Raw genomic sequence first — 11,779 nt, 5'->3', positions numbered from 1 at the left:
AGCTCCCAAGTCATACAAAATTTTACGATCATAATTGAGTCTTTTAATGAGTCTGTGGACTCGCTCTATGGCTGTAGGAGGCAAAGTAGGAATATGACGGGCTAACTTATTGAACCTGATGGCATATTATAACACCGTCATGGTGACTTAACGTAACCATTCAAACCCTATGCACCACGCATTACGAAAAGTCCAGGAAACAAACTCTTTCAAAAGTGTTCTGAGAACTGAGCCAAGTGGGCGGTGTTGCATTGGCTGGTCTGCCCTCTTCATAGGCTTTCCACAAACACCTGTGGAGAATTATCTGTCCCCAAGGCCAATTTCTTCTTTTGTTATGCTGACTCAACACTGTTGAGCTGGCCCATTTCTTAACATACTCTTCGAATCTTCTTTAGGGTAACCCTTACCTCTATTTATACACAACGATCACAAAAGTAGAGCTCCATATAGGAAAATCTTGGCACGAACCACATAGTCCAAAATCTCGTCAACCACTGTACTTCCTCCGAAGCACCCCAAAATCCACAACCATGGCGTCCATGTTGAGTAGACATTCTGTAAATTTAAAGTTGTTTCTCTAACTCCTTTGGTACTGAAGTATAGGATTATTAAGTAGGCGGACATACCGCAAGTCCTAACCTTATCCTCTACAAAATCTCAGGCCTTAAACATGTATAAATTTTTAGGGAACCTTTCAGTACCACATATATACATTTCAGGCCAAAACTGATATAACACATAACCCCGCAATCCATCCATTAATAGTGGACTCCCCCCACTCGGCGCGAAGTCATAGTTCACCACGTCTGATGATCCACAATAATAACCTTCACAGCTCGAATAAATCAATCAGATGCCAAAGTCTGTTGCACCTCAAACATGATTCACTGGGTGATCTCTCAATACGTTCGCATCTTCAATCGGAACCACATGTTAAGGTAATGTTTGAGCATCTCTGGCTCCCTCGTAGTCCATCTACGGCATCACGAACCGTCGACGCACAACTGATACCGAGTGCGCAATGACATACACGAATGGATACAAAGGAATATGAGATATATTTTTCAAGCTAAATCAATATCGCACGATAAGGAATGAAACAAGTGGAATTATTCCTAAACTCTGTTGCCTCTGGAAGATAAGTACAAACATCTCCGTACCGATCCTTCAGACTCTACTAAGCTTGCTCGTGACTCGTGAGACCTATGTAACCTAGTGCTCTGATACCAACTATCACGACCCGAAATTCTCACCTTCGGACCATGATGGCGCCTAACATTTCACTTGCGAGGCAAGCCAACATTAGAATAATATTAGCCATTTTAAATTTATTAATAACAAAGAAATAAATGCGAAAGTAAGGTCTAAAATATAGTGAATAATCCATAAAAATAATGGTGTCTAAATACCATCGCAGAATTGGTATCACAAGTGCACGAGCTTCTAGAATAATACAAATAAGGGCCTGAATAAAATAAAGCTGTCTGGAAATAAACACACAGCTAAAGTAAAGTAGATGAGGACTTCAGAACTGCGGATGTCGTGCAGTTATACCTCAAGTCTCCTCTGAGTAGCTGAAATCCAAGAAAGTCTATGGTACGCCACTGGGACCAACTCCGAAATCAGCATAAGAAGTGCAGAGTGTAGTATCAGTACAACCGACCCAATGTACTGGTAAGTGCTGAGCCTAACCTCGACGAAGTAGTGACGAGGCTAAGGCGGGTCACTTACATTAACATGTACGCAATATCAGTAACAACAACAAATAATAAAAATAAATCAGGTAACTCATTTATAATAATTGAAGCCAACTCAGCAGTTATAATCCATTATTATTTCAACCAATTTCCGTTATAGCGTGCAAACCGCTTCCACAATATAATCATTTTCAATCCTCTCATATAATTATTTTTAATCAAGTATATATTGACTTTTAAATAAGTCTATTGCGGTGTGCAATCCGATCGCCCAAATATTGACTTTTAATAAGTCTGTTGCGGCATGCAACCCGATCCTCCAATATGGACTTTTTAATAAGTCTGTTGCGGTGTGCAACCCGATCCTCCAATATGAACTTTTTAATAAGTTTGTCCCCCAATATATTCATTTCGATCAATTCTGTTGCGGTGTGCAACCCGCTCCTTCAATATATACATTTACCAATTCAATGTTATTGCGGCGTGCAACCCGCTCCTCCAATATATTCATTTACCAATTCTTATAGAAGAAATTTCCCCCATATATGCAATGGTTAATATAAAATTATAAGACAACAAGCATACAATAATTATGATTTAATTATGAAACAAACAATGACAACTAGCAAGTTATTATGAAAATCAGGGAGAAAATAGGCAGTTTAATATTTAATATATTAAATGTCAAATAACAATTAAGACACATAATTCAAATAGCATATAAAAATTAATGCAGGAATTCAAGAATTAATATTTGACAAAGAATAGTAGAGAAATAATTATTATAACAATTAATTCATGATTTAAAATAATTTATGGCTTTTTAATTAAGTAGGCAAACAATTAATTTGACGACATATAGACACTCGTCACCTCGCCTATACGTCGTTCACATGCATTTCACATAACAAATAATTTAAAGATTATATTCCCTCAAGTCAAGGCTAACCACGACACTTACCTCGCTTTGCAAATTCCAATCAATTACTCGACCACAGCTTTTCCTTTTAAATTTGTCTCCAAAAGCTTCAAAACTATTCACAAACAATTCGATATACTCAATACGAATCATAGGAATTAATTCCATATGAATTTACTAATCTTCCGGATACAAATCCGAAATTTATTTAAATATTCGACAGTGGGACCCACGTTTCAAATCTCGAAAAAACTCACGAAATCCGAACACCCGTTCCGCTACGAATTCAACCATATAAAAATTATCCAATTCCGATATCAAATGGACCTTCAAATCTTAAATTTTCATTTTTGGAAGATTTTATAAAAATCTGATTTTTCTTCCCTAAATTCACGGATTCATGATGTAAATGAGTATGGAATCATGAAATATAATCAATATAGGATAAGGAACACTTATCCCAAGAATCATACTCTTAATCACCCATCATTACCCAAACTCGAAATTGAAGATTAGGGGTTAGAACCTTACCTCTTTGATGAAGAACTTGAGGGATTTCTTATTGGATTTCAAGGCTTGAATAAGAATTTGATGAATAAAACACTTCATCTACTTCCTCTCTCTAGAACACTCTCACTTCTCTCTTAAAAACCTCAGATAATTGCTCCAAAAATAAACCCTAAAGCCTATTTATCAAAATGGGATCGGGTTATTAAAATAGGAAAATTAACCTTCCGAACTCAATTATGCAGTCGCACAATGGACCGCACAATTAGTGTGCGGATCGCACAATGATCGCATAAATCGTGCCCAGAACTGGGCTGTTCTGGACCATTTTGCGACCAGTTTGCGGTCGCATAACCATTTTGCGATCGCATAATGGTCGCATAGTAGTCGCATAATTGGTCGCAAAATTGTATTCTGATGGCCTTTGGTAATTTGGTCATAACTTCTTGTAGGAATCTCCAAATGATAAACGATTTGAAGAGTTGAAAACTAGACACATAGACCTTTAGTTTGATAGGTAATACACCATAAAACCCTTCATATTAAGAGAGATATGCTCGTTTGAAGTTAGGTCTTGTACGAACTCACTTGAAACCTTAATCTATTATGAAATTTCCAACTTCTACATTCGATGTCGAAACCTATCGAATCAAGTCCGATTGACCTCAAATTTTGCACACATGTCATAAATGACATAACGGAGCTATAAAAATTTTCGGAATTGGATTCCGACTCCGATATCAAAAAAGTCAACCCCGTAGTCAAACTTAAAAATCTTTAGCCTTTAAATTACTAGTTTCCGTTAAATGGTCATAACTTGAGCTAGGGACCTTCAAATTAAATTGCGGGCATACGCCCAAGTCCCAAATCATGATACGGACCCATCGGAACTGTCAAAATACTAATCTGGGACCGTTTACTCAAAATATTGACCAAAGTCAACTAGTTCACATTTTAATCCATTTTCACATAAAAATATTCCGGAAAATTTTACGGACTTCGCACGCAAGTCGAGGAGTAAAAAATAGTACTTTTGAGGTCTTAGAATATAAAATTAATTATTATATTTAAAGATGATATTTTAGGTCATCACACATTATTGATTTTATCTACATATAATTTAAATGGGAAATTTAGTTAATAAGATGAATAAATCTATTATTTTATGATGTTGTGATTTAAAAGAGGTGTTGTCCTTGATGAATTACTTTTCAGTTCATGTTGTTGAAAACTTGGTATTGAATTATAAAGGTCGTGAATCATATTGAGGCAAAGTGTCAAATTGTGAAATATTATTCGGTTGAGTTGTTCACTCCCGAATATTTTGTTAAGATGTTGTGCACATTATAATTTAATAAATAAGATTAAATTGAGGCATTTATATATTTATCTAAAATTTGGATTAAAGAAGGCGTTGTCCAATGATGAGTTATTTTCCCATCCTTGTGGTTGTTTTTGAGATTTTATATATATTGTGTTGAGCCGTGGACTATCTGTTGTGAAATTAGTTGATTTTGTTATATCTTTGGAATTAGTTGTGGCCATTGGGCAAATTGTGATATGAATGGATTTTGTTATGTTACCGTGATAATATTCCATGTAAATTGTTGTGTTATTTGAGTTATTATTTTGAGGATATAAAGATGGCATTTCACTGTTGATATTATGTGGGTATAAGGGTGACATTTCACCGTTGTTATGTGTGTTGGGATATTGTCTGAAAGGAGCGATAAGGGTGGCTATAGGAGAGATAAGGGTGGCTATAGGAGCGATAAGTGTGGCTATTGATATTGTCAGGGCAGAGGGATAAGGAAGGCTATTATAGGAGTGATAAGGGTGGCTATAGGAGAGATAAGAGTGGCTATTGTCAGGGATGATATGTGATGATGTGGGGTTATTGCGTTGGTAATTTTCATGTGATGTTATGATTTTCCTTGTGTTTATTTTTATACCTTGTGCAATTTGTCTTATCGTTGGTAAATTGATATTAGTCTGATCTATATTAAAATTGGGAGCCTGTGGTTATTGCCAGGCGGATTATGAAATGAAATGTAGGCACAAGGTGCCGTGACTAAATAATAATGATATTGGCACGTGAACTGTCCGTGCAGTTGTAATATGAAATGTGGGCACGAAGTGTCGTGAGTAAAAAAATGATGATATTGGAACGTGAATTGTCCGTGTAGTTGTGATATGAAATGTGGGCACGAGGTGCCATGGTTAAATGATGATGATATTTGGCACGTGAGTTGTCCGTGCGGTTGTGATAGAGAAATTGACACGAGGTGCCGTGGATATATGAAAGTGGGCTGAGACCCGTATTTTATGATTTTGAAATGTTGTGTCATAGGGTGACTTTTATTCGAAAGAGATTTATTTGAAAGATATTTATTTGAAGGAAAGAGATTTGAAAGAGATTTATTTGAAAGTATTATATCCTGAAGATTTCTATTTGAAAAATATATAGGCGAAAGATTTATATTGGAAGGACTTGATTAATTGGTTGTACTTGTATTCATTATTTGTTGCGCAATATTTATGATATTTTTGTCGCCCTGTTGTGTATATCACTGGTTGATTATTGTTCCCATCATTGTTATTTGTTTCCTATTATTTTTGTATACTATATTGCACATGTTATTAGACTAGTGAGTGTCTCGACTGTACCTCGTCACTACTCCACTGAGGTTAGTCTTGATACTTACTGGTTACCGACCGTGGTGTACTCATACTATACTTCTACATATTTTTGTGCCGAGCCAGGTATTGAAGCTATCGGACTCGGACATAGTTAAAGTGTGATCGCAAGGATTCAAGGTAGAGCTGCTTGGTTGTCGCAGTCCCTTGAAGTCTTTTCATTTTATTGTACTGTTAATTATTAATCAAATATTATTGAATATTCGATCCTTCAGATCATTTTATGTATTCAGTTAGAGTTCGTGACTCAGTATTACCAGTTTTGGGAGGTTGTTATATTTGTAATTATTTCTGTTGTTGGTTTATATATATATATATATATATATATATATATATATATATATATATATATATATATATATATATATATATATATATATACGGGTTTCGAAATGTAATTATAATCGGCTTACCTAGTCGTAGAGACTAAGTGCTTATGGTGGGATTTTGGGTCGTGACAATGCTTTTCAAATAATAATCTTCAGGATATAATACTTTCCAATAAATATATTTCAAATATACTCCCTTCAAATATAATTCTTTCAAATAAATCTCTTTCAAATATAATTCCTTCAAATAAATATCTTTCAAATATAATTCTTTCAAATAAAAGTCACCATGTGACACCTCATTTCAAAATCATAAAATACGGGTCTCAACCTACTTTCATATTTCTACGGCACCTCGTGCCAATTTCTCTATCACAACCGCACGGATAACTCACGTGCCAATATCATCATCATTTACTCACGGCACCTCATACCCACATTTCATATCACAAATGCACGGACAATTTACGTGTCAATATCATCATTATTTACTCACGGCACCTCGTGACCACGGACAATTCACGTGCCAACATCATCATTATTTACTCACGGTACCTCGTGCCCACATTTCATATCACCACTGCACGGATAATTCACGTGCCAATATCATCATTATTTACTCACGGCACCTCGTGCACACATTTTATTTCATAATCCGTTTGGCAATAGCCACAAGCTCCCAATTTCAACATAGATCGGACTATTATCAATTTTACCAAAACAACAAGACAAATTGCACTAGATATAAAAATAAATACAAGAAAAATCACAACATCACATGAAAATTACCAACGCAATAACCCCACATCATTACATATCATCCCTGACAATAGCCATCATTATCTCTCATATAGCCACCCTTATCACTCCTATAATAGCCTCCCTTATCCCTCCGCCCTGACAATATCAATAGCCATACTTATCGCTCTTATAGCTACCCTTATCTCTCCTATAGCCACCCTTATCACTCCGCCAGACAATATCCCAACATACATAACAACGGTGAAATGCTACCCTTATACCCACATAATATCAACAGTAAAATGACACCCTTATATCCTCAAAATAATAACTCAAATCACACAACAATTTACACGTAATATTATCATGACAACACAACACAATCAATTCCTATCACAATTTGCCCAACAACCAAAATCAATTCCAATGATATAGTAAAATCAATAAATTTCTCAAAAATAGCCCAAGGCTCCACACAACATATATAAAACCTCAAAACAATCAACAAAGATAGAAAATTAATCCAAATTCCTGATAATTATATTAACACCTCAGTTTAAACTTATTTCATTAATTATTTGCAGATGGAAAATCCATAATATAATTATTTTCAGGAAATATCAAATCAACAAATTTACGGAATTCACATAAATATTCAATTAATAATCACATCAAATTATCATATAAAAATAAATTCAACAAACGAGAATTGAGGCATGGCAAATAGATAATTTAATAAATGCCAACAATTATCCAATTTACTTCACAATAATGCCTAAGACTTTAACCCAATAAATTTTGCACATATAAGCCCGAGTACGTACTCGTCACCTCGCGTACACGACTTTTTACATTTTTCAAATGGCACATAAGACTCGATGCCTAAGGGGTATTTTCCCCACTCAAGGTTAGGCAAGATACTTACTTTTTTGAAGTGATGCCGATATTCCAAAATCGCTTTCTTTCTTGAACTGACCTCTGGACAGATCAAATCTATCCAAATTAATTGTATAACTTCATTAAAATTCATCGAAAATAATTTCGAATAATAAAATATCGACTTAAAATTTTATTCTAAAAAGTCAACCAAAGTCAACGCGGGACCCACCTCTCGGAACTCGACATAATTTTTATGAAATACGAACACTCATTCCGATACGTGTTCAACCATACCAATTTTATCAAATTCCGATAACAACTCGACCTCCAAATCTTAAATTTTCGTTCTTGAAAAGTTTTCCAAAAAACTCATTTTTCTTCTATTTAAATCCGAACTAAACAATAAATATAACCATAGATTTATGAAATATAATTACTTTCGGATATAGGACACTTACCCAAGTCAAAGTCGTGAAGAACTCCTCCAAAATCACCCAAAAATCGAGCTCCAAAATCTCAATCGAAAATGACAAAGTAACTAATTTTTGGTCCTTATGTTTCTGCCCAGTTTCGCACCTGCGGCAGATTTGTCGCATCTGTGAGCTCGCTTCTGCGAGCACTGTTCACGCACTTGCGGTGTCACAGGTGCGAAAGAATTTTCGCTTCTGCGAGAAAACCAGCAAGCTGCCAACTTCGCTTCTGCGTTCTTACTTGCGCTTCTGCGATCTCGCAGGTGCGCAGAAATGTCCGCTTCTGCGAGTTCAAGCCAGCCTCTACCCAGCTTCCTTTCCAGTCACTTCAGCGACGATTTCCTCGCTTCTGCGAGGTCGCTTCTGCGATGAAACTTCCGCAGAAGCGAAAGCATCAACTGCTGCCCAGAAATTCCAGCAGCTTTTCTTCAAGTCCGAATTGATCCGTTAACCTTCCTAAATCCACCTGAGACCCTCGGGACCTTAATCAAATATACCAACATGTCCCAAAATATAATACGAACTTAGTCGAGGCTTCAAACCACGCCAAATAATGCCAAAATTACGAATCGTGCATCTAATCGAATTATGAGTTTTCAAATCTTCCAACTTCTATATTTTACGCCGAAACGTATCAAATTAACCCGGAATGACTTTAAATTTTGCACACGAGTCATAAATAACGTAATGGATCTGTTCCAATTTCCGGAATCGAAATTCGACCTTGTTATCAAAAATTCAACCTTCGGTCGAACTTTCCAAAAACCTTCTATTTTCTAACTTTCGCCAAAATGCGTCGAATTGTCCTACGGACTTCCAAATCCAAATCAGGACATACGCCGAAATCCGAAATTACCATACGAAGCTATTGACATCATCCAAATTCTATTCCGGGGTCGTTTGCTCAAAAGTCAACTCTCCGGTCAACTCTTTCCATTTAAGCTTTAAAAATGAGAATTGTTCTTTAAATTAAATTCCGAATCTTGCGAAAATCAAACTCGACAACACATGCGGGCCATAATACATATTACGAAATTACTCGAGACCTTAAGTCACTGAACGGAACGTAAATTGTTAAAACGACAAGTCAGTTCGTTACACAAGGTAGCTGAGAAGATATGTACGTTTGTTTTCTTCGAAATAACATTGGCATGTTTCGTTCAAGGTAAATGCATGATCATGGGCAGAGATACAAGTGCTTATAGCCTTATTATGATAGTACATGCAAGCAGTTTATTGTGAGATTTTCAATGTGACAAAACTAGCGAGTAATTGAACTAAAATATAAAGCTATAAAAGAATTATAAATGCACGCAAGCTTATCCTGTATCGGGTGGCAAACGAGCGAGTAGGATCGGATATATACGGATTAAAAATGAGTAATACAAAAACGGATAAAATATGCGATCCGGCCCATATTTAATACGAATAAAAAATGGGTTAAATATGATCATTTTTTGGAGAATTTCGAGTCTCTCAAACTTGAGAAACTCTTAATTTGATTCTTTGTAAATGTAAAAGTTACGCTCATTAGTTATCTATTTTAAAGTGAATAATATGGTTCTTATCCATATTTAACCTATTTTTAAAAAGTTCATTACCCAACTAATTTTGTGGTGATAATATAGATGGATAGTGTTTTTTTTAATCCTGTACAAGAAAAATAAAGGTGAAGTAAGATTAACATATAATTCCTTCATGTAACTAGTGATGATTGGAAATATTTATAGAGAATTAGTAGACCTAACACAAAACATCAAAAGACAAATAATCTTTAGTTTACTTTAAAAGACAAATTATCCATTAAATAAAGTGAAATAAGTTCAGCTAAGGCATTCTTATGCCTCACATAGTTAACTCCAACTTATATGAGACTGAGGCAAGTCGATTGATTGATTAATTATAACTAATCAAATTCATACACTATACTTTTCCGATATACGTATTTACCATGTTAATGGATAACTAAAATGTGGTGTCTTTTGAACAAGATAAAAGTAATACAGGGTGTGTTTGGTACGAAGGAAAATATTTTTATGGAAAATGAGTGGTTTATCACTTATTTTTTCTTGTTTGAATGGTGAGTGAAAACCTTATTCCGAAATAAAATTTTTAGTGTTTTATTAGAAAGTAGAAAATATTTTTTAGGAAAATATTTTTTTATGCTACTCCTCCTCCCACCCAAGTCCCTATGTTTTATGTGCTCTCCCCTCCCCCACCCGAAATACCCAACATTTTCATGATTTTATTTTTCTCAAGAATTTAATTATTCTTCTAAAAATTCATACAGACCCAAATGAACTAATGTGTTGCTTTACTTTTTTCGAAAAAATATTGAAATTTGTACTCCATCATTAAAAAGAATACTCTCTTTTTTTTGTTAAAAAAGAAAGTATTAGTTCTACAACATGAAAATAAAGTACTCGTTTTGTTGAAATGGAAGAATATACTTTTTCTACATCATGAAAAGAAAATATTCATTTTGTAGAAATGAAAGAAAATACTTTGCTATATGATGAAAAGAAAATACTCTTTTTGTTGAAATGAAAGAAAATACTTTTTACTACATCATTTTGTTGAAATGAACGGAAAAAAAAATTCTACATTATGAAAAAAAAGTACTTTTTTGTTTAAAAAAAAAAAAAATTATATCGCGAAAAGAAAATACTCATTTGTTGAAATAAAAAAAATACTCTATCTATAACATAAAAAGAAAGTATTGTTAATAATATTTTTATTTAGGGTGGGGGTCGGGTCGGGGTTGAGGTGGGTGAGGGTGGAGGTGGGGGTTGGTGGGGATGGGGAATGATGAAGGTTGGAAAAGAGTTTTGGAAAATATTTTCACTTCTCTTGGTAGGGAAAACATTTAAGCCAACCAAACATGAGAAAATTAAAAAATATTTTTCGAAAAAATATATTCTTTCGTACCAAGCACACCCGTAGTGTTAAAAATTAATCTATATATAATAAAAGGAGAGGCAAAAGTACAATATTAAGACAAGTGGCATAACCACAAAAAGCCAAGTGGCATTAGGACAAAACAAACTACCTTTCTAACTAAAAAAATTTTTGAATTTTAAATTTTAAATTAATTGGTTGGTTACTCTAATTATTTGAATTAATAAATAAGATACCTTATAATTAGTTATAATAAAAATCGAATATATATATATATATCACATTCAAATTGGGGAGTAGTTTCAAGTTAAAATTTTAAAATTATTTTAAAATAAAAAAATAAAAATATATATAATAAAAGGAGAGTCAAAAGCACAATATTAAGACAAGTGGCATAACCACAAAAAACCAAGTGGCATTAGGATAAAACAAGCTACCTTTCTATTTGAATTAATAAATAAGATATCTTATAAAGCTATATTAAAAAAACACAAACAAATATATATATATATATATATATATATATATATATATATATATATATATATATATATATATAAAAATCCCATTCAAATTGGGGCATAGTTTCAAGTTGAAGTTTTAAAAATATTTTAAATCTATATATAATAAAAAGAGAGGCGA

Source organism: Nicotiana tomentosiformis, chromosome 10 (assembly GCF_000390325.3).
Source record: "Nicotiana tomentosiformis chromosome 10, ASM39032v3, whole genome shotgun sequence".
NCBI classification, from domain to species: Eukaryota; Viridiplantae; Streptophyta; class Magnoliopsida; order Solanales; family Solanaceae; genus Nicotiana; species Nicotiana tomentosiformis.
The sequence above is the reverse complement of the archived record's forward strand: the minus strand, read 5'-3'. Positions refer to the sequence as shown.